This window comes from Meleagris gallopavo, chromosome 2 (assembly GCF_000146605.3).
Source record: "Meleagris gallopavo isolate NT-WF06-2002-E0010 breed Aviagen turkey brand Nicholas breeding stock chromosome 2, Turkey_5.1, whole genome shotgun sequence".
NCBI classification, from domain to species: Eukaryota; Metazoa; Chordata; class Aves; order Galliformes; family Phasianidae; genus Meleagris; species Meleagris gallopavo.
The window spans coordinates 8,164,706-8,175,251 of record NC_015012.2 but is presented as its reverse complement, the minus strand read 5'-3'; the positions used below and the strand labels follow the sequence as shown (position 1 = coordinate 8,175,251).

At 41.7% G+C, this 10,546-nt stretch overlaps 1 long non-coding RNA gene across 1 annotated transcript in view; it reads left to right on the top strand.

Moving 5' to 3' along the window:
• The first annotated feature begins 3,115 nt into the window (after positions 1-3,115).
• LOC104909508 overlaps positions 3,116-10,546 on the top strand; it is a 12,602-nt gene continuing 5,171 nt past the window's right edge. The window contains exon 1 of the long non-coding RNA XR_792377.3: positions 3,116-3,225. This is a non-coding gene — a long non-coding RNA (uncharacterized LOC104909508). The remainder of the gene's footprint in view (positions 3,226-10,546) is intronic.

Below are 10,546 nucleotides of genomic sequence, written 5' to 3'. Positions count from 1 at the left end.
TCTTCTTTCAGGCATCTAGTTTGGTGCTTCCCCAGTTAACTTTCTCCTTTCTTTCCATGCAATACCTCAGAGGCCACCATCCCTCTTGTCATATTTTCACGTTATAAGAGGGCAGACAGAGCAGAAAGTAAGTATAAGGTGGTTCTGAAGCTTTTATCTTCATTTCTATATCCTGTAATATCTTTAAAGTACACACTGTCATTCTTGCCACCAGAAACAAGAACTTATTTAAATGTCAAACATGGTCTTAATGAGTCCCACAAGATAATCATAGCTGCAGCTAAGTTAGTTTCTATAAATAATTCTATATGGTCTCTAAGTTTTTAGGCACTAAATCCAGAGTCTGCTCTTCATCTCACACGTCTGTTTGAAAACAGGGATGTTAATTTAGTAGTTAAGGTCTTTTAAGTGCTTTGCCATGGGGTTACATTTTGATACTGAACCCTGAGCTCCTCAGATGTGCCAAATGAAACGAATCAGGTAATTTTGAGGAGTGAGGCACTCCTGAGTATTCAATACTGAAATCATGGAATTGTTGAAACCAATACTTAGAAATGTCTTGAAATAACATTATCATTCACCAAAGGTTGGTGCCGTGCCTATAGAATGGTGATTACTAAATAATCTTATGCTTTTCTAGCTTAATTCAACAAAGCATGTCTCTTAAAAGTTAGCTTCCTTTCTCTAAGGAAGTACTGACTACATTACTCTGAGGGTGACAGACCACTGGAACTGCTCAGAGAGGCTGTGGAGTCTCCTGTGGAGATATTCAAGACCCATCCAAATGCCTACCTGTGTGACCTGCTGTAGGGAACTGCTTTAGCAGGGAGTTAGACTCTATGATCACTGGAAGTCCCTTCCAACCCCTGCAATTCTGTGATTCTGCAGTATAGCATTTTCTCACTACTATATCCTTTAAAAGTCTCCCATACAAAGAAGAGCAAATGGCAGTAAATTAAAGTGTTGTTGCCTTGTTTTCTGACATCTGTGTTCTCTGTCCATCCCTAGCAGTTATTTATGCTTTCTTTTTGAAAATAAAAGAAGCCTGAGGCTATTCTGAATTTGAATCCCTTCATATGCACACATATACCAGTCCCCAAATGTGCAAGGTGGTTCCCTCATGTAGGGATCCTAGCCTAACATCTTTGTTTCCCAAGTGATAACTCTTATAGCAAGAATCAGTTTAACAAGAGCCAGAGCAGACAGCCAATTTTCAGGCTGTTCACATTGCCTGCTCTTCTCAGTCTGCCAAGGCACGAAGACCTTGCATAACCCGAAGATGGAACAGCAGTACAGCAGGTCTCTATAGGAGATGAAAACCTACTTGTACTCTACAAAGGCAACATTAGAAGATTTTGTAGTGATGCTTCCCAGAATGATTTGCCTGCTTCTGTTAACAGAAGTGGTTACTGCAGAGCTTCAGAGCTTTGCTTCTGAGTAGCATTTTTGCACCTGAATTCTTATCCAAATTATTTGAGTCTGTAAAGCAAGGATAGGACTTAGCTTTCTCTTAGTACCTGTTTCCATTTATCTTTAAAATGTTTTCAGGTTTTCACTGTGCTTACTAATAGACTTGTTCTCAATAACTTTAATTCCCAGCCTGATTAGTTCCACAAATGGGGGCTTTTTTTGTTTCAGGATCTTCATTTTTCTTCCATCAGTTATTATAGCTTCATGCTGACATTCTGTAGGGCTTCCCCCAAGGGTATTGTGTTTCACGTGGTTTTTATCAGAAGAAGGAATATTTTTAGTACCTCAGAACTGTCTCTCCATGGTTTTGCTACACCTTTTTCCTTCAGTTGTTTTGGATTTGAAAGTAAGATGCCACTAGTAACACAGGAAGGCTGCAGTCAATGCCAGCCTGTTCTCAGTGCTGCCTACAGGCTGATGCAAATTGGCATATTTAAAGCCTAGGCAGACAGCAGCTGTGTAATCCAGTGGCATTTCCTTCTAAAATGTTCTTCACAGAAGAGGAGCTTGAAAGGAACATGAAATGAAGTAACAGCTTAGAGATAAATCCAGTTCCAAAATAGGAGGCAACGCTACACTAAGCAACAAATCTTTTTTTTTTTTTTTTTGTTTGCTGCCTGTATCTGCAGAAAGAATAAGACACTCCTGACACACTAGCTCTGTTTCTGCCATCAGGTAGGTGCCCGCAGACCTGCTTCCCTTGTCACCTCTCTGACCACACTGCAATGCCTTCCAGCCTATGCTCACAGGTTTTTTTCCCATGGAAACTAGGACGCTTTTGAAGAAAAAGAGTGGAAGGGATGCTGGGTACCTCATTTCAACCTACATGGTTTTAGGAGATGAGCAGAAAATACCACCGGTTTCAGTTAGCCAGACAGCATCTGATTTGAAAAAACAAGCTGAAAAAATCTCAAGCATCTGATTCAAGTAGAAAAGTTTGTACAACACTGGAGGGAAATGGAGACTTAAAACTAGCAGGTGCAAAAGCACAGACAGTTACATAGCAGTACAGTTATGTAGCAATGCCTCCCGTCACAACCTGTCCCTCAGCTGTGGAGAGGCAGAGTGAATCACACTCACAGAAACAGAACACTGCTGTCTGGTGTGTTTTCCTTCAGGACACTTTTTGCAGTGTGCAGGAGCTCTCCATCCACACGTGTGAGAAATTAAGCAGGGGAGGCAGGAAACCAGCAAGACCGTGTTGGATGGGGCTTTGGGCAGCCTGATCTAGTGAGAGGTTTCTCTGCTCATGGCGGGGGACTGGAACTAAATGGTCTTTAAGGTCCTCACTAATCCAAACTATTCTGTCATTCTGTAGTGCCTGCACCCTAAAAGTAGGATGATTTCTGTGTGATTTCATTACTGAAATCCTAGCAGTTCAGGAACTTTTTCCTGGACTGCTTCCTTTTCAGTAACCTGTTTCTTAATTTTCCACTAAAATAATATTTTTGATCAAAAATGCAGTTTCTGCCACACTAGCATCTGTAGCACTATCACTCATTGATCAGGAGAAGTCAGAAAATTGCCGTCTCTTTGGGTTGCAGTAGCAGAAATGCTAAGTCATGGCCTGAAGCAGTAACTGAGCATCTGGTGGGAAGGCAGGGCCAACCCAGCGAAGCTCAGGTGTATGCAATGCATCTGAGTGATCAAAGGTGTGTAGCCAGGATCCACCCCTTCCCAGACCTCATTTAAGGGTTGGCAGTGAAGGTGAGGATATCTTGCTTGAGATCCCTCTATTCCTGAGACCTTTTGAAGGTAAGCACCTTTGTTCCTTTTTGTGCCTGTGGCTGCTGTATTTGAGCAAATCTATGCCTGCTACAGTCTGGGACCTTGCTACTCTGCTGTTATTGCTGCATTTTCCATTGCATTATAATTGCCTAACCTAAGTTGCCTGCTCTTCAGTACATTGAACTGGCCATCGAGGCTCAAGTGCTTCCCTGTAAGGCCAGAGGGGAACTCTCCCCACCACTGCTGCCCCAGCAGAATGTCTTTCTGTCTGGGCTGAAGCAAGGAGCCTGCTGTGCCTGACACCTAGCAGTGATATTTGTGGAGTCCCACCCAAGAGGCAAGACCATAGAGAAATCTGAGCTGCAGCTCTCAAGGAGCAAGGTTTCTCTGTGCAGCATAACGTGATTTAACATTGAGCTGTCTCAAAATAAAAGGCTGGAGGAATATTCTTTCACACCTCCGTTTTTATATCACGCTGATACTCTTCTCTTTACCAGTATCTTTGGGCTTTTGGTTTCTCTAACAAGATACAGTCTGTTCTGCTTCTGGGAGAAGTTGAGGAAGTGAACTGCAAATGGAAAGTATGTCCCCTCATTTCTTTCTCTTCCTCCCCCACACTTTGTTAAAAAGAAATGCTTCAAGCATTTATCTCCTTTTGTTTAAACCCAGGTTGCTTTTCTTAATGCTTTCTCTACTGATTTCGGCTACGCTTCTTGTTCAAAAAGGAATAAACCACTTCATATTTAAAAGCCACAAATTGCTGCTTCCATTTTGTCAGAAAGACTGGTCTCTGTCCAGGTTAAGAAATAACACTCGAATCTGCCAGGTTTTGTCAAACATTACCTTTCTTTAACAAGAAATTTGGCAGCTCTTGTATAATAGAGAAAGAAGCCATTTGAGTGGTTTCTGTGAGGGGGGAGGGGAGGTTCTGTGTTTTCTTGAGTGCAGACATAGAGGAGGAAGAACATGGAAAAACACTAAAAAATAAAACAGAAATACCTGAATGAAGGCCAATTTTAGTCTATAATTGTTATTGTATTCTGCCAGTCTTAGTCATGTAGTGCAATCCTCATTGATTTCTGAAGGTTCCTCACAGAGTAAGCTAATGTTTAACTTAAGTATTACAGGATCTTGTCTTTCAGAAATGAGAGCCAGGAAGATTTACTAATTCAACTGCCTTATTCCTGACTGATCAGCCTGCTTGATTCAGGATTACTTAACAGATTTATTTTTTTTTTTTTCAAGTGGAAGTGTTTGGAAAAGCATGATAATTACATTTGTATTCATTCTAATATGATGTGTTCCAACTCCCTCTTCATCATATCTTACAGAGAGTTATCTGGTAAAGGAATGACAAGCCTTTGTGAAAGGATTGCAAATTCTGGCAGATTTCAGTGCTTGTATATACTCATATTTCAAGTTGCATAGCAGTGCAAGATCATACTGTGTGAAAGAAAATACTGCTTACGCTTCTTAATCAGGGCTATTTTTTAAGCTTATGTGATGCCAGACCCTGTCATTACAGGGCAGCCAGCTCACTTTTGACCTCAACCTTTTCCTCCTTGTGCACCCCTATGCAGAAAAAGCTCACTGATGAGTTGTGCTATGCATCTCAATAACACTGTGGAGTGATTGGCACTGAGCCTGTACCCTAGGGATAGATCCAGTCTCTGCCAAGAGGCAGTGTTGGAGAGAGGGCTACAGCTGTGGTCTGAAGGGACCTGGATGGTCTATTGATGTTTTCTTTTCCTGTATCTTGCAGTGCCTAAAGCTGGTAATTGTTCACATTTTCTTCTGTTCATTAACCTATTCTCTCCTTTAAAATTCTGCTCTTCAAAATAGGAATGTGTAATGTGTATCGTCTTTCTGAAACGTTGATCACAAGGAGGTACTGTGGGTGGGAGGTACTGTGGCTTTTCCAGAGAGGTTACACATGCCAGGTAGTCACTCTTGAATGGTTATTTGAGGTAGATCCTTTAAGGTTTTTGAGGTTACGTGTAGTCTGATGTGCCAGTTGCACGATCTACCTCTTCAAACACTGAAATATTAACATAAATGCATATTAAGGTACTGTGCATTAGCTCTTGAGCTGAAATAAGAGAGGGCGTTCTAGCAGAGGCAAGCAAATACAGTTGGTTTACACTGGCTTGAGGATTTGGCCTGTTATTTCTTCTTGGTATGCTTGTTAGCAGAGCTACACGCTATGTAGTTAAGGTTTTTCCTAGAAAATGAGCAAGTAATTGTATGTCTAGGCTGTCTAGTGGTAACGCTGGGGAATCTTTTGCAGATACTCACACAGAGCTACTTATATGACCCAGCCATTTGTCTTGGGCCTACCTATCCGGTATATCTTCCTTCTTTCAGCAATCTCATCCAAACAGATATAGAAGAGCAGCTCAGATGACCACGAGTACCCACGTGTCTGACTAGTGTGGCCTTGGAAGGAGGCCCTGGAACAGCTGTCTGTGCTTCTGGGGCAGCATCCATGGGCAGCCACATCTCGCACCCAGCCTGCCTACAAAGGCGAAGTACAGAAGTAGGTCCAATGTTTTCTGAAAAGCCCTGCTGTTGTTGCTCAGATGCAAAGTAATAGCAGTGCATGTGAAATAATGCCAATATTGATTTTTATGGTACAATTTGAGCACAGTTTTCTCAGGCGTTATTTCCTCTCTACTAAGTATGCTGTAGGTAAATCTGTGGGGTATTTGTATGTCGAGATAAAAATACTGGTAGTGCTCATCTCCCCCTTTTCTGCTGTTGTTGTTTCCAGTCAGTGCTTGTGGCTGACATGCCTGCATACATGCAGATGTATGCACACAGTATCTGATCCTGCCTCTTAATTATTTTTAGCCCAACTCCTGCTCTTCTGCTTTGTGCTGATGAATGGGAAATTGTAGTAGTGTTGTGTCACTTCACTGGCTTCTCAAACGTAGGAATTACGGTAAAGTTGAGAACAAGTGAAATTGGATTCATAGTTCCACCTCCTTCTCTAATTAGCCAACCACAGTATCTCCAGAGACAAAGAGGGAGTGAGATTTCACCAAGGCAGGAGTGGGGGAGGTTCTTTTTTGTCTGTTCTTTCTTGTCCGTCTGTTCTCACTGAGACTGAACCCTTTCATGGTATGTGCTTTATTTACAACTTCCCTGACTATGCTACGTCAAAGGTTTCCCTGACCTTGGCTTCATGATTATGCAGCAAAGCATTATAAATTATCTTGTCACCAGTATCTCCATTTAAGCAAGTATAATCACTTTCTTGTAAGAGCCCAGGCTGGGTATACAGAAACAAAAAGTCTGCTGCATAATAATGAGTGCAGTGTGCTACTTGGGAAGAAAAAACCCTCTGCCATATGGGTAACTACCACAAAGGGTGCTTGGAACCTGAATGCCATTAATCTGTGCAAAGTGCTTAGCAATCCTTTGCTAAAGGTGGTAAAGAGTAAAATGTTATTTTAAGCTATACTGGGAAATGCAGCGTAACCTGGCCTTTATTGAATAGAGCACTGAGTGTCTGCGTCTTGCTGCAGTGATGCTTGGCAGTGCTGCACTCACTGCTTGGCAGTGCTTCTGCAGGCTCCATATTGCAGGGAGCGTTCTTCACTCTACTGGTTCTGTGATCCATGTGACTCACAGTCTACTTCTACAGCCATGGTAATAAAGCATTTTATGCTAGTTCCTTGTGATGCATCAGGGGAGTGAGAAGGAGCAATTGTATTCTACTTGATGCTAGAAAATCACATTATGTAGATTTGGAGTCAAATGGCTGTGTGTCTGCAGGTGTGTATGTGCACACAGATGCATACTGATTCCTTTGAGGATATATATCTTTCCTTGGTGATGCAAACTGCTGGAGATGTGGAAGGGATAGGGATTGGCTATGATGGTGATGACTGTGTCCAGTGAGCTAGAATCAATTTAAGAGGCAGCATGTTTGCTAATGCCAAAGCTGCTTTCATGTTTGTTTCACTTCAGCTGAGAACTGTGCTTTCCCTTTCTGTATCTCGGAATGATGGAAAATGTCCCTCCCATAAAATGACTCTTCAGTTTGTCTCCAGACCAGCTCACGAGCATTTTCCATTTCTCTCTCTCCACAACCTTGAACGTAAAATCTTGAGCTTATGTGTACACACACACACACACACACACACACACACACACACACACACACAAAGAATGTGTGTGTGTGTATGTATATATATATAGCATACAAGGGGATCGCAGTATCTGGTTCTTACTCCAAAGATTTCATAATTAGTCTTTAAGCACAGTACATTCTCCTCTCCCTCTCCATAGTAACAGAGGAACTGTTATTTTGGTTTATTTGTCAGGAATGTAGTTAGTATTCAGTGACTAAAATCAGAAAGCAGTATTTCACATAGAATAATTATGAATATGTATTTACTTGAATAAGCTGTTGATTTTGCATGAATTCTGCACACTGTTTCTTAGGCAAATATGCTAATGATTGATGTGTGAAAATTTACTTTATTTTTGGACTTGTCAGACTAACTAACACAGTGATCCAAATCCAGAAAATTATTTCTTTGTGCCTGAAGAGCTGTAATAATTACAGGAATATTCCAGGGAAGCTTACTACTAATACATTAAACTCTTCTCAGTTGAATTTGGTGACTTTGCTCCAATGTTTTTGAACAATTTTTATTTTGTAGTTGTCTTTTGGCATTGGTATTCAATAGAGTTCTCATAGCTATGTTGTAGCTATATCAGCATACCAATTTATTTAGGATCCTTTCGTGTGGTCTCTGTGACAAACACTGTGACCAAAAATATGCAGAATGGTGCCAATGAGCAGTGATGCTGGGCACCTACTGGTGAAGTGGGCAGTTCCAGTGGATGTCAGTGGTCTCAGCAGGCAATATGAAACAGTGGATGTCATTTATCTGAACTTTAACAAGGCTTTTGACACAATCTCCTGAAGTATCCTCAGAGCTGAGCTTGAAAGAGAGGGACTGAAGAGCGAGATAGGAAGGTTGGAAGGAGCGAGATGGAAACTTGGCTGGACTACCAGGTCCAAGGAATATCATACAGCAGACCAAAGTTGAACCAGCAGCTAGGTACTAATGGTGCACCTCAAGGGCTACGACTGGGTCTGATGCTATTTCATGTCTTCGTTAAACCTGAGTAATGTAATGAGGTGGACTTCCAGCAAGTTCACTGATGACACACAATAGAGTTAACAGTCAGTAGTACACTGAAGGGCTGTTCGCTGAATAGGGATCTCAACTGGCTGGAAAAGTTATTTGACTGAAATTTCATTAAGTTCAACAGAGGCGAATTCAAAGTCCTACACCTACTAAGGAAGAATGCTATAATAATGCAACAGCACAAGCTGGAAACATGTGGGTGGACAATGTGCTGAACAAGAGCCAGCAGTGAGCCCCTGCGGCCAAGGCCTGCAGCATACTGGCTGTATTACCAGGAGTGTAGCCAGAACCTCAAGGGAAGCGATTACTCCTATTGCTCTATACTAAGACCACATCTGCAGGGCTGTGTTCAGTCTGGGACTTCACACTAGTGTAGGCATGGACAAGCCAAAGCAAGTTTAGCAAGGGATGCTAGAATGGTCAGGTTGTTGGGGCATATGTTATATGAGGGCAGATCAACAAAGCTGGGTTATTCATCCTGGAGAGAAGGTAATTAAGGGAGGATCTCTCTTTTCTCTGTAACTATGTAAGTGGTCACAGAAAATGTACAGCCAGACTTTTCTGGAAGTGTACAACAGAAGGGCTGGGGCAGTGGACGCTGGTTGTGATGAGATAAACACTGTTAAGATACAAGGTGATCTTTACAGTGAAGGTAATCAAGCACTAGAACAGGCTCTCAGAGAGGTTGTGGGCTCTCCGTGCTTGGATATATTAAATACTTACCTGGATAAGGCCCTGAGTAGCCTCACCTTTATTCAAAGTTGACTCTATTTTGAGCGAGGCTTTGAACCAGAGACACAAGTGGTGTCTTACTTTATGGTGAGTTTATGGCTAACAGTTGGAGGGGATTTTGCACTTGGAAAAGTACTCCTTTTATCTGTGTTTTGGATATCTTTCATGTAACAGTAAATTGCACCAGAAAAGCATCCAAAGAAATAAGTACTGAGCCTAGTTTGTATCATGACAGTCTGGTTGTGAATTCATAATTGTGTCACTCTGAAACTGATTGCTTCCATAGCTATAGATCTCTGTACCTGAGCACTTGTCACCTGGAATGAAAGTCTGATACTTTAATCTACAAGTTGTGGTGGATGCAGCCTCTGCCCTTCACTGGCCTGGTTGTACCAGATAGGCTGTGCAATCCTGTGGAGGTATGAATCATAGAATCACAAAGCGACTTGGGTTGGAAGGGACCTCAAAGATCACTTAGTTCCATTCCTTTCCACTGGTAGGGTTGCCAACCACTAAATCAAGGACCAGCTCAGGCTGCCCAGTGCCCCATCCAGTCTGGCCTTGAATACTTCCAGGGATGGAGCACCCACAACCTCTCTGGGCAGTCTGTGCCAGCACCTCGCCACTCTCTCAGTGAAAAATTCCCTGACATCTAAAAATAAAGACAATAAAGAGATACGACTTTCCCCAGCACAGCCATAAAAGAGCCAAATTTGCAACCGAGGTGTCTCCAACATTGCTTCAACATGGAGAAATGTGTGAGAAATTCCAAGCTGATCTGAGTGAAGACCTCTCTGGATTTGAGTCAATGGGAGTTGTGCCACTTATGTTAGTGACAACAGAGTTTCACAGTTCTCTTCATTTAGGTGTGTATGGAAAATCCTGGAAATAATTCACAAGTTTAAGGGCAGTATTTAATGCAATAACAAACTAGGTAAACAGGTTGACATGAAAACGCTCATTGTTCACGAGCTTTGCCTTTGTTTTGCTTTGTTTGTTTTTTGTTTGGTTGGTTTTTTTTTTTGAAAGGCTTCTTGCAAACTGAATTTCATGGTATTTCTGATGGTGAACCAGGAATTAACATTTTGATTGGAATTTGTATATGGAGAAATATACTTCGCGTTTTGATTGTGATCTTCAGTAGCAGGGAATTTAATTGTCTGATGTGCCCAATGAAGTGCGTGGGGCAGACTTCCTATCTGTTCACTACACTTTCTTAAAATCTCCAAAGATATTTTAACTTGAGTGTATGGAAAATAACTGAATAAGAAAAGCTAAGTGTAGATGATAGCTACGTGATACAAGACTTTTCAGCGTTGCTCTGCTAATATAACTGATTGAGTACAAGATGTGTTGCTTGCCATTTCCCGGAATAAAAAAATGAGCTGTTGAGTCTTAACGCTCTATTCCAATTATGGTTATAAAACATTGAATCAATTCGTTCTTTAAAA